The sequence below is a fragment of the Psammomys obesus genome, unplaced genomic scaffold (genome assembly GCF_907164565.1).
Source record: "Psammomys obesus unplaced genomic scaffold, mPsaObe1.curated_primary_1811, whole genome shotgun sequence".
NCBI lineage: Eukaryota > Metazoa > Chordata > Mammalia > Rodentia > Muridae > Psammomys > Psammomys obesus.
In genome coordinates, this window is record NW_026596725.1 from 643,444 (window position 1) to 658,006 (window position 14,563).

Here is a 14,563-nt window from a genome sequence, read left to right on the forward strand (position 1 = left end):
AAGGAAGGAAGGAAGGAAGGAAGGAAGGAAGGAAGGAAGGAAGGAAGGAAGGAAGAACGGGGGGCAAAACCACTTCCTATAAGACAACCCAGAGCCATCACATGCTTCTAAGATACAGAAAGGGTGGAAAAAACCAAGAAAGAGAAAAATCAATACAACAAAGACAAGAGCAGATATCAACACCTAGAATTACAATTTTCCAAAACACAGATCCAAATAACAATAAGACCCAGGACATATATGTGTCCACTAGATCCCAGCAAACCTAAAAAAGAGGATCTGACAATTGAAACATAGCTGAAGCAGAAGACAAGGACTTCAAACCATTATGAATATGTTCAAGAACCTAGAACATATGGAAAGGATAACGAATTCAAAAACTCATATCAAAAGGATATAAATAAGCCCATTAATGACATTTATGAAAATATAGACAGTGGAATGAAATGAAGAAAACTGTTCAAGACATGAAACTAGAAATAAAATCAATAAAAAATTCAAACTGGGGGAAATCTGTAAATGAAAAATTAAGGCACTTGAGCAAGAGCTTCAGAAGCAAGCCTCCTCAATAGAATAGAAGAGATAGGAAAGATAATATCAGTCACTGAAGACAAGATAGAAGTAGATACCTTGTTCAAAGAAAATGATAAATTAAAAATAAATATTTAGGCACAAATCATCAAGGAAATCTGAGACACTCTGAAAGACCACATTATGAACAAAAGAACAAATAATAAGAATAGAGGAAGGAGAAGAAACCCAAATCAAAGCCATAGAAAGTATTTTCAACAAAATCATAGAAGAAAAATTGTATAACCTAAAGTAGGAAGTGCCCATCAAAGTTCAAATGGCATACAAAATACCAAATAGACAGGGCTAGAAAAGAAATTTCCCATGACTCATTATTAACAAAATATTAAATGTACAGAAAGAATATAAAAAGTAAAAGGGAAAAAGACCAAATATCACATAAATTCAGGTTTATTAGAATAACACCTAGCTTTTCAGTGGAGACTATAAAGCCAGAAGGACCTAGACAGATATTCTGCATACTCTTAAGAAACCAGAGATGCTGCCAGCCCAGACTACTATAACCAGCAAACTTTTGGTCACAATAGATGGAGAAAAAGACCTTACTGGCTAATCAAATCTAAGCATTACCTATCTATAAATTCAATCTCTGCAGAAGGTACTTGAAGAGAAACTTCAACCTGAACCAAAAGAGGTTAACCACACCCAAAGTAAACCTCAACAGATAATCTCAGACAAGAAATCAAAAAGGGGGTGGGGGATCCATTCCACAATAACAAGCCAAATGGGAGCAGTAAACACTGCTCATTGATAATTCTCAACATCAATGGTCTCCATTCTCAAAAAATAAAAAACTATAAAAGTAAGAAAAATTATAAAAGGAAAAGAAAGATTCAGACTAAGGGTTTGGATTCAAAATCAGGATCTGAATTTGTGCTACATCCAAGAAACATAGCTTAATATCAAAAGTAAATACCACCTCAGGGTAAAATGATAGAAAAAGATAGTCCAACAAAATGGACTCTCTATTGTAGTTACTTTAATATCTGACAAAAGATAGTTCAAGCCAAAAATAATCAAAAGTGGAAGGGATGAACACTATATACTCATCAAAGAAAAAATATAACAAAGGAAAATTGCTGTTCTTAACACCTATATACTAAACACAAGGGCACCCAGACTCATAAAAGAAATGCTACCACAGCTTAAATCATATATTGACCCTCACACAATGGAAGTAGATTACTTCAGTACTCTACTCTTACCAGTAAACTAAATAGAAAAATGCTGGAAATAAATAATAAAACCTCATTAATTACTTAACCAGATTTTCAAATAAATAAGCAAAATGGAGATAATAGTTATTTATAGAACATTTCACCAAAACATAAAAGAATATACTTTCCATGTACTTTGTGAACAGTCTCTAAAGTTGACCACAAACTCAGGCACAAAGCAACTTTCAACAGATACAAGAAAATAGAAATAATTTCCCATAATCTATCTAACAACTGTAGACAAAAGTTGGATATCAACTATAACAGAATGTTTACAAATTCATCGAAACTGGACAAGTCACTACTGAATGATAAAAAAGGCCAACACAGAAACGAAAAAAAAATTAAAAACTTTAGAATTGAACAAAAATGTTCAAGCGATGCCCAGTGTGGCAAACAGTCTCTTCCTGCTGCCCATGGATTAAGATGCAGAATTCTCAACAACTTCAGCACCGTGTCTGCCTACATGTTGCCATGCTTCCTGCCAAGATGATGATAGACTAACCTCTGAAACTGTTACCCTCCCCCAATTAAATGTTTCCCATTATAAGATTACCATGGTCACGGTGTCTCTTCACCACATTAAAATCAAAACTAAGACATTTCTCATCTTGCACTAAACTCAGCTCCAAATGGATCAAAGATCTCAACACAACACTAGATGCACTGAGCCTGATAAAGAGAAAGTAGAGATTATCCTTGAACTCTGTGGCACAGGAAATACTTCCTGAACAATGGCATAGGCACTAAGATCAATAATTAATAAATGGGAACTCATGAAGAAGCTTCTGCATAGCAACAGACACCATAATTAGGACAAAGTGGCAGCCTACATAAGGGAAAAGTATTTTCAACGATTACACATATAATAAATGGTTAATATTTAAATTATAAGAGGCGTTCAGAAAATTTGACATCAAGAAAACAATCCAATTTTAAAAATCGAGTACAGCTCTATACAGTATTCTCAAAAGAGGAAATACCAATGGCTGAGAAGCACTTAAGGAAATGTTCAACATACTTTGTCTTCAAGGAAAGCAAGTCAAGACTACTTGAGATTTCATCTTACACCAATCAGAATGATTAAGAACAATACTACAAGTGACAGCTCATACTGGCAAGGATGTTGAAAAAAGAGAACATTCCTCCATTGCTGTCAGGAGTGCAAATTTGTACAACCACTTTCGAAATCAATTTGGCACTATCTTTGAAAACTGGGATTTGCTCTACTTTAAGACCCAGCTGTACCACTCCTGGGCATACATCCGAAAGATGCTCAACCATACACAAGGGAATTTGCTCAACTATGTCCCCCATCCACCTAAATCCATGTACTCTCTCATTAGAATACAGGAATCTAAATTAATACTAAAAATAATTAATAATAAAATTATAAAAACATAAACAAACAAACTGACATAGGACAAAATAAAACAACAAAACCAAACATAAGAAAAAGAGCCCAAGAAAGGACAAACACATTGCATGCAGACAAACCTATAAAAACACAGAACAGGAAAATGCAATATAAACACAAAACCTGCACAGTAAAAAGCAAAAACAAAAACAAATGAAACTTTCCAAAGCATTATGAAATAATGAACATCTAAAAATGCCACTGAGTTCATTGTGGGCTGCTTACCTCTGCTGGGCATGGGACCTGGTCTTAAGACTGTATGCTCAGTGAGACTCTAGTGGAGTTGAGGCTTTGTTGGTCCACTTAAATGTGTCTATTGTTGTTACCCTTGTCAAGCTCATATCACACAGTTATGATGGTGAGACTTTATTGGCTTAGCATCTGATATAACTGAGACACAATCTACAGCAAATTCCCTGGTGCTCTGGCTCTTACAGTGTTCCACCCCTTCCTCCTCAATAGTCCCTGAGCCTTAGGTGCTGGAGTATTTTGTAGATATATCTTTGTGATGGGAGCTGCAACTCTGAATTTTAATTGGCTATGTATCGCTTTGATGATATCCATCTTTTGCATACAGAAGTTTCCTTGTAAGGACTATACTTAACCTACAAAAAAAAACTAGAAGCAACTAAGGAATGCTGAAAGTAGGACAATGGTCTTCCCCAGGAAACAGCTCATTAATTGGTTATCCAATCACAAATGGTCAGTCTGAAAATACACTACAAGTAACATTATACAGACTGAACAGGTTGTATTTAAATATTTAGGAATATATAAGTATACACACACAAACACACACACACACACACACACACACACACATATATATGTAACAGTAATTAATGAAAAAAAGAGGCCATACCTTTAAAAGAGGACAGGGATAGGAAAAATTTGGATTAAAAAAAAAAAGGAAAGGATAAATGATGCAATCATATTATAATAAAAACTAAAAGAAATAATTTAATATAAGTTTTTATTTATTGAAATTTATTCACTTTGTACCAGCTGGAGCCCCTGCCCTCTTCCCCTCCAAATTCTGCCCTCCCTCCCTCCCTCCCTCCCTCTCTCATCTCCTCCAATGCCCCTTCCCCAGTCCACTGATAGGGAAGGACTTCTTCCCCTTCCATCTGACCCTAGACTATCTGATCTCATCAGGACTGTCTTTCATAGTCTTCCTCTGTGGACTGGTAAGGCTGCTCCCCCTTCAGGGCAAGGTGATCCAAGAGCCAGCCACTGAGTTCATGTCAGAGACAGCCCCTGTTCCCCTTACTAGGGAGCCTACTTGGAGACTGAGCTGCCATGGGCTAAATCTGTGCAGAGGTTCTTGGTTATCTCCATGAATGGTCCTTGGTTAGAGTATCAGTCTCAGAAAAGACCCCTGGGCCCAGATTTTTTGGTTCTGTTGTTATCCTTGTGGAGCTCCATACTTTTCCAGGTCTTTCTATCTCCCCCTTCTTTCATAACATTCTCTGCACTCTGCCCAAAGCTTGGCTATGAGTCTCAGCATACACTTTAAATACTCTGCTGGTTAGAGTCTTTCAGAGGCCCTCTGTGGTAGGCTACTGTCTTGTTCCTTTTTTTCATTAAGAAAGGCAAATGAGATAGACATCTGAAGAAAGAAATTTTTTAAATAGCTCAGCTAGAAAACAGGGCAAATCATTAAGTTAAATGAGCAATGAGAACTCACCAGTAGCAGTCAGAAGTATTGTCCATAAGAATGAACTACAGTATGTTCAATGCCAACTTCAAATGTTCTGCATAATGAGGTGCCTTGCACAGAGATTATATCAATGAGAAAGAAGTTTGTGTACTTAAAAATAAACACTGAAATATTAAATGATTTGAAAGCAGTAAACAGACTTGTACTTTGTTTAAGACATTAGAGTTGTCTAATTCAGTATAATAATGGATGTAGCTCAAATGCCTTTGTCTTCTACTAGAACCCTCCTGACATTAATTTTTTTTCATCTTTGGAGGGTGTGAAAATTAATTCCACAAAAACCGTGAAATTTATTATTATGCAATTTAATAACAAATAAAGGTTCAGTAAAAATGTATGATGCAGGACTTTGATAGAACTGTTCTTGATAAATGAGCAAAAATATGGAAAGATTGATCTTTGATTATGAAAACTACGTGCTGCCCATTTCTCATTACTTAAATACACATTAAATAACATGACTTGTTTCACAAGACTACACAGAGTATTTTCCAAGTGTGGATTTAAAGAGTCTTATTCTTGATGGATTCAAAATCCATTTGGAGCATATGGGTTCATTATTTTAATCCAAATTTGTCTTTTTCAAGTTTAAATAAATTGGCTTTGAAACATGAATTTAGAAAGGCAAAAAAGACTAATCAAAGAGGATCCTAAGATTTCTCGCCCCTGGAGAAACATATGGATGTTATTTAAAATCAATTCAGGGGAATAAGAAGACAGGTTGAAATTTCTTACTTAAGTTCGGCATGCCTTTGCAGTACCACACGCAGTGTGATTATCAGATGTGCCGCAAATAAAACTCACTTTAGCAATTACACTCACTGACTGGCAGCTGTCAGAAAATAAGTGGAGATTATTTTAAAGCCCTGGATAGTTCCCAGGTCCAAGTTACTGGGAATACTTGGGAACAGGAAAAAAACAAGGAGTATCTGATATCCAACAGTGAGCTTCTGTGGTAAGAAATCCTGACACTGCTCAAGTCTCAACTGCACACACACACCTCTGCTTAATATTCATCACTGTGCTCTGCATGCTTGCCTCATCCCAAAGTCAATATGCTGAAACTCCAGGACATGGTACTATGAGATGATTGAGGATCAGGGGATTGATTAGGACCTGAGGTTGGAGCTTTTGTTAATAATATTAGGGCCTCTGTAAAAAAGATAGCAGTTTGAACCTCTCTGATACATGAGACACAATAAGAAGACATTTGTCTATGAAGGAGGTAAGTCTTTGCCAGTGATGCTGCCCCAAATTAATGCTAGCATCCATAGCCTTCAAAGCTCAGTAAACATACTTCTGTTTCTCTATAATACCCAGGATGTATCATTCATCTATCAATAGGCTAAAGAAACTCAGACATTAATGTTGGATACTTATGAGAACACCCAGGAAGAAGTTTTCACTGCTCTTGGCATCACTTGCTTTTGATTGGAGGTCTTTAATGAGTAGACTAAGAACACAAATTTAGTTTCAGTGTGATTCATTCATATATGAGAAGATATATAAATGGTACAATAATCTCTTAAATGTAAATATTAAAAACAACGTTAATGTTTGAAACTGTCATAAAATTCTTCTAATTCCTTTGCCTCTTACTTCTCTTGTTTTGCTCAGCGCTGTGTTGATGCAGGGCATCCTCCCACAACACTTAATGCCACCTGTCTATATGTGATAACTTGAGTATTCTGTATGTGATTCACTTTATGTAAATCAAAACCTCAAGCGAGCACCAGTTAGAACAGCATCATTTTCCTCTCTCGCAAAAGTATTTTAGAACAAGTAGATACTGTGAAATGGTTTAAGACTCCGTATTCATCATGAGACAGGGGCTGTCCTTCCATTACAGTATCAGTGGTACCTCACAGACGAAGGTAACTGCAAAAAAAAAAACTCCAGCCATTCATGTTTTCCAAATATCAAACTGGGTGGAAAAAATGAAAGGCCCACAATAGTGTTTGCTTCTTTCATTTGGGATATGTATTATAAGCCATATACAAAGCCTTTACTTTGAAAGGGCAAACAGGGACTAGAGGGATAGCTCAGCACATAAAAGCGTTTGCTGTGCAATCCTGAGAGCCGGACTTCCTATTCTAGTACCCAAGTAACAAGCATACATGCTGCACAAATAGCTCCACCTACAGGAGATTCAATAGCCACTTCTGCCCACCCCCATGTGTTTATAAATGCATATGCACATGCCACACACACACACACACAGACACACACACACACACACACACACACACACAGCATGCATAAATAAATAAAATAAGGCACATCATTAGGAAGAAACCTTCACCTACATTTCATTTGTTAGTCATAATTAAGTAACACAGTTCCCCCTAGCTGCCTGTTAAAAATGTATAATCCAATTTGAATAATAACATTCCCCGACTGAAAATTGAGGATTTTGACATGAGCAAAGAAGGGGTGAGTAGTTAATGAAAAATGGGTGTAATATACCAGTTTTTTCTTAATTCTCTTATGTCAGTATTCTGCACTTGTTGTGTGTTTTTGTTTTGTTTTGTTTTTCACAAATAAAATTGGCTGGGAAGTTGAGTACTACCTGTTTATTACACAGACATTAGAATTAGGACTCTCCTCTGCATACTCATTTTTCCTGCTTTCTGAAAGCCACATCGGCATCATTCTGGGGAAATTTCTCCTCTGTCAGTCTGAGCCACATATTTTGCTGTAATCTACCTTCAGGACTCGGTGTAACTATTGCTAGTGTCAGACTATGTTAGTAATTCGAGTCTTACTGGGGAAGACTTCATCCAACAGGGCACAAAAGAATTTCAATAGAGGTTTCCAGATAGAGGAAGAAGCATCTTGATAACATAGAAGTGTTATGTACAATGGGCTAAATGATCTAGAGACTAGGGTTATAGTAGAATAGCGCTTCAGGTGCACACAACAGAGACTGTCCTAATTGGTTAAACAGAAAGGAATTTGCAAAGTTCTTATGGAGTAGTTGAGGGTGCTGTAGGCATCAGATTTCTCAGCCTTTAGAAACGTTTCCCAGGATGACTCAGGGTATCTGAGTCCAAAAGTAACTGCTTCCTTTGCTAGAAGAAAGTCAGCTGTGCTGTTTATTTTCTGTCAGCTTGAAAAGGACTAGGGACCTCTGGGAAGAGGGATCATGAATTGAAGAATCGTGGCTCCTGGAATGGCCTATGGGAATGTCTGTGGAGCATTTTGTTGATTAATGGCCGGTATGGAAAGGCCCCACACACTGTGGGCAGTGCCACCCCTGGGTGAATGGTCCTAGGTTTTATAAGAAAGCAGGCTGAGCAAGGCACGTGGTGTAAGCCAATAAGCAGTAGTCCTCCATAGTTTTTATTTGAGTTCATGCCTCCAGCTTTCTGCTTGAGTTCTTACTTTTTCATATATGCACTATGACATGCCCATAATTATGGACTATAACATATTCTGTGTCTGTACTTATTTTTATGGAAAGAAGAATGCATATAGATTAATAAGATAATTATAAGCTTATGATTTTTTCTTCATATTTTCTTATACATCAAGCTGGAATTCTCTTTAAAGAATTGTATCTGAGTTGGAAATATTCTACACAGCAAATAGAGCCTCATATCTGGACTCTAAACTGTCTTAAGGAGGTAGAATATCTATTTCTCTGGACGCAATGATTTTTCACATACAATCATGTGATCAAGTGTATGAAAGTGTTCCCAGGCTTACAGGTAAGGACTTTTCCCTCTCTCCTGTGTGAAGGGTATTGTTAGTCACTTCATACATACTCCATATTTCCCAAAATATAAATGAAATGACTTTCTTTCATTCTGGGGTCCCTGAAGGACTTGACTTTAGTTTCAAAAGTGACATCTGAATTAAAGCAGTGAGTTGTGCTTAAATTCTTGTAAAAACTCACTCAAATGATTTTTCTAGCCCATAATGGTATTTCTCAAATATTCATGCATATATAGCATTTAAATTATTTTTATAAAGAAAAATTCTACCACATATGTCCCCAAAAAGAAAAAAGGTGAAGTGTAACTGTGGGGGGAAATCTTTTCAAATATTTTCACACTGTGAGCCTATTATGAGTGAAAGAAGATTAAAGATACAACATAAAGCTGTGTATTTAAGTGACTACAAATAACTATTTAACTAGATCTGCCTAGGGTATATCACTAGACCCAAAATGATCAAAGGCTATTGCTACAGGCAAGGTCCAAAACCACCTGCTTGTATAAAGAACTTCAGATGGCAGCACCGAATTTATTCACATATATTTCTACCTCTTGAAACAATGATTTTTTTTTAAATCTATGCAATACTAACAGAAGGCAAACAGACTGAGTTAAGTCTGCAACTCTACCAAGTCATTCTTTTGCCCTGTACAGAAATGTGGTAATTTCCTAGAGCCTTTCACACATTTACTCTGAAATTATTGTCTATAGGAAAATACAAAATTTAATATACTGGAAATTAAATGGTCATCCTTGAACTCACAAGCGAAAATCACAAGGGAGTATTGTCCCCTCTGTACTAATTCAGCCACTAGATTAGAATGTGTTTTGATCCTTTACCGAGAGTAACTGTGAGCATGAGACTTATAACACATTGAGAAAGCATAAAAGTTTGCTACATCAACCTTTTCTTTGTGGTAGCCAATACAAACCCCCAGAGTTTGTTCGACCGTCAGAGGCAGCCCAAGACACCCCAAGACAAAGTTCTAAGCCCAAAGAAGATTTATTTTTCCCAGAGAAACAGGGGACAGGGACAAGGAACAAAGACAGGAACCAGAAGAAGAGAGGAAGAGGGCAAGGCAGAGGAGGAGATGAAGATTTGTCCTGGGGTGAGCACACAAAGGACTTCTGCTGGATAGAGAGGGCACAGATGTGGCCCATAGGCAAATGCCAGTTTTTAAGGGTAGAAAAGGAAACAGTGTTAGGAAGAGATGTTTAATTTTGATTGGGCATGTTAAGTAAGGTGACCAGAGAAGGTGTTTTGATCACTGAACTTCAACACTTTGACAGCTGGACCTTAGAAATCAGCCTTAGAAAAAGGAAGTGGCCAAATAAGGAAATAGACCTTGGTGCCTAGCTTTAGGAATGTAATCTATCAGTTTTTAGCAAGGCAGAGCGAATAGGGGAGAAGGGCAAGGCCTGCCAGAGCCATGTTTGCTATCTAGGGTCCCTTCAGATGTTACTTTCCAATCCTCCAAACCAAATTCAGATAGGTAATTCAATTTGTCATGTCTACCTGAAGGTCTCCCTTTTCATGAAAAGACAGAACAAAGTAGCTATTAAACATTGCAGTGATTGAATATCCTGGAGACTGGAGGGCCGAGGATGCCACAAATATCCCACCAAGCAACAGTCAGCATGCATTATACTTTATTAGGGGGTGGGGTGTGAAAGGCTACCTCTGGGTGGGAATGAGAGTGAAAGAGTGAGAAAGAGAGGGGAAGGAAGGGAGGGAAAGAGAGAGTGTGTGAAGGAGGGAAACAGGAAGGATGGAGAGAAGGAATGAGAAAGGGATGGAAGAAGCATGACGGCACAGGCTTTTTAAAGGGTGGGTTATGGAGCATGAACATACATGGTTGTTGAAATGTCACATTAGTTGGTGTTTAGTAATGGCGGGTCACATTAGCCTCTCATAATGACTAGTGCTGAAAGCTGACTGGGGAAGGGCCTTGTTCTCAATGTGGCCAGTTCTAACACTGCTCTCTCTTGTTTATTGTAAAAAGCAAGAAAAGAGGAAAGGATGACTGCTGAGGTAGGGGTGGCATGCTCTTTAGACTGCTTCCTGCTGTCTGGTGGCATCAACATCTTTGGGATCCTAATAAAGCTGGAATGCTGGCCAAGGCCAGGAAGAGCAAGGCTATTTTACCCACTGTACAGGCTGGGTAGGACTATCTGGGCCTAGGTAAATACAGGCTACTTTGAAGCAGTTAGCAGTCATTAGTTAATCAGAAATCTGCTGGAACAGAGACATATTAGGGACAGAAGATAAAAGTAAGGAGTTTGGAGAAAATAACATTTTAAGTGTACATTTGAAACTTTTAGGCCCATGGTCCTGGGAGTTAAGAGTGAGGAGTCCTAAGACCAGGAAATGGCTGAGGACATACAGTCAAGAATTGTCAGTAGGTGGAGAAATGTAGGCTGTTGGTTGATAAGAGTTCATTTGACTTGTGAAAGGTGGATTCAGGTCAACTCCCCGAAGCTTAGAGGAATATTTTTAAGTTTACAAAAAGAGATACAAGCATTGCCACTGTTTTCAATCTGCACTAAAAGCCACATTGTAGAAAAAGCAGTGGACTCATGCCTTTGAGAAACAGTAAAAGATTGGGGGCCTATAAATGATTTTGGTTTAAAGCATAATCACTGTTTTCTATATACAGAAAACTGGGTGTATATAGACTGGACAGATGTTTTTAGTACAACAAGAACTTCAGGTCAACACTTAGAAGGCAACCAAAGGAATTTTAAACTCTTGAGCTTGTGACTATGACAATAGTAGTCAGTTATGTACTAGAGCTTGATCCACAGCTTGCCTGGACCCCTTTGATTAATGTTAAAACTGATCTTTGAAGTCTTAATAAAACAGCATAGAGAGAGAAAAAAATATCAACAGCACTTTTCTCTTTTTTTTTTTTTTTTTGCTTTCTTTAAAATTAATTAATTCAATTATATCTGGGCCATAGGTTCCTCCCTCTTCTCTCACATCCCCTCTTCTCTATTCCTTAGAACAGGAGAGTCCTTCTACCCAGACACCTCAACTCATCTATTCATATGAGGACTAAGTTTGTATTCCTCTCCTATAGAGCAGTACCATTAGGAGGAAGTGATCAAAAAGCAGGCAACACAGTCTGTTTCTGAGATAGGCCCCACTCCCCTAACTAGTAGGACACATGATGCAAAGATGCCCATTGAACTTATTTTCTTGGGATTGTAATATGTCTATCCTTTATTATATGGCTAAAATGTGCTTATAAGTGAATATATACCACGTATGTCTTTCTGGGTCTGGGGTACCTCACCCAGGATGATCTTTCTAGTTCCATCCATTTGCTTGCAAATTTCATTGTTTCCTTGTTTTTAATGGTTGAGTATTATTCCATTGTGTAAACATACCACAATTTCTTTATCCATTCTTTGGTTGAGGGACATCTAGGTTGTTTCCAGTTTCTGGCTATTATGAACAAAGCTGCTATGAACATGGCTGAGCAAATGTCCTTGTTGTATAGTGCAGCATACTTCACGTGTATGCCCAGGAGTGGCATGGCTGGGTCTTGAGGTATGGCTATTTCCAGTTTCCTGAGAAAGGGCCAGATTGATTTCCAAAGTTGTTTTACAAGTTTGCACTCCCACCAGCAATGAAGGAGTGTTCCCCTTTCTCTACATCTTTGCCAGCATGTGTTGTCACTTGATTTTTTGACATTAGCCATTCTAATAGGTGTAAGATGGAACACCTTTCGACTAAAAATTGCTGAACCAGAGATCTGGCCCATTAATAAATATTTACTTTTTCGGTATAAATTGTTTCTCCTTGAATTATAAGCCATTTCAAGTTCTTAAACTAGATATATCAAGTAGTTACTTGCATTTAATAAAGATAAAGAGAAAATAAAATGTGACCCTGTTTTTGTTGGCATTCCTGCTCAGATGGAAAAGTCTCCTGGGACTTGGGAGCCCACAAACCACACAGCTCTGAGGTGGGAGAGTGTCCCAACAGACGGGTATCAGGAGACACTGGAGCCCACAAATGACACAGCTATGAGAGGCAGCCTGCTCAGCAGAAGCTGAGCTGTGCTTTGCTGGAGTGCTAAAATGTAGCAGTTCCCTACTCCTCTTCTACAGCATGGCAGCTCCGGTTGTGGGTATCCCAAGCACAGATGGGGAGCTCAGAAGCCTCAGTCAACACTGACTCACTTCTCTGCTTCTTGGCTTCTTCCCATGAAAGCAAATCTCATAAAAGAGGAATGAATCCAAGGTTTGGAGGAATGAATCCAGGTACGACTGCCTCTCCTCCTGGGAGAAGACAGCAGGGAACTAAGCAGAAGTCAAAGTCTGTAGAAGATTTCTTAAGGGGCAGAGCTTTCCAGGGCATACATTTCCAGGGTGAGGATTGGTGAGATTTCAAGTCCTCGGTTTGCAGATCAGAGATCGGTGAGATTTTATTTGTTTGTTTGTTTGTTGTAGGACAGGGTCTGGGCACCTGCCTTTAGGGCTGGGAATGACAGTCATAGTCATTGGAAAATGAGATTTAAGGCCTTCAGGAAAGTAGAGGGGCAGGGCCAGGCTACTGGAGCTCCTCACATAGGGTCCTGGCCACTTTACTGCCTTGAGAATATACAAAGTATTAAAATGTTTACAAAGTTTACAAAGAGAGTCCTTCCCTGCCTTTTGAGTTGGCTAAATAGCAGAATAATTGTTCAAATTTCATTCTCCAAAAGTCTTACAGACTAGTCATATCAGTTGTAATCAAAAGACAACATACACCACAGCTGGATTAGTCTGGAAATAACTGTATAACGAAAAAAAAAAATAAGTGAGGTGGTTTCAATAAGAATGGCCTCCGAAGGATTACATATTTGAATTCTCAGTTACCAAGGAGTGGAACTTTTTAAAAAGATTGTAATCATTAGGAGGTGTGGTCGGGTTGTAGGAAGTATGTGGCTAAGGGTGGCCTTTCATAAGCCATGTCAGGCCCAATCTCTCCTCTCTGTCTCTCTTTGTCTCTGTCTCTCTCTCTCTCTGCCTAATGCCTATGGATCAGAATGCAGTCCTCAAATATTTCTGCCTTTGTGCCACCATAATCACTACCATGCTAATAACGGACTAACCCTCTAAAGCGATAAGCAATCCCTCAATCCCTCAATTAAATACTCGCTGTTATAAATTGGTATCTTTCCACAGCAATGGAACAGTGACTAAGACTAAAAGTGAACAATTGGTCTTTGAGGATTTTTTTTTTTTTTCTTTACAGAACCTTAAGGTGATGACCAGGGATTAGTTCACATATTTTTCTCTGAACAAAATCAATTATACATACTTGATAATTGACTAAAACACTCTGAAATTCAGTGTTCACACCCTTGAAGGCAAATATTCAAGGCACTTAAATAAAAATACTTTGTAAATTGTGTGGCAAATAATGCTAAACTATGTTATTATTTAAAGTATAAAACCATTGCATCAGATATTTAGATTTATAGGAAAGGGTGTTTTAAGTTAAGTATCTTGACATTGCACTTAGTAGGAATATCTTTTGGTAGAAATGGAGGCATTGGATGAGGAGGAGTTTACAGAAATATCAAATAAAACTTAAACCATCAGAGAATACAGAAAGAGGCTTAATTTACTCTCTGTCTAAATCTATATTAACAAGAAATACTGCTTCTAACACTTGCAAATTTTTTCTTAAAATATAGTTGTGCAAGCATCTATTGCTGTGAGAATAGGATGGGCGTGATGCATTAATTGACTAAGGGCCGAAGGTTTGCATGACTCAGAGTGAGCGCTGCAGTGAGGTGGGAACTTCCCACTCATGATGCTGAAATTGTAGTATGGGCCCATAGCTGGGACTACGGTACACTTCGGGGACAATGAATGCTTGCTTGATTTGCTTGATTCTCCTAGC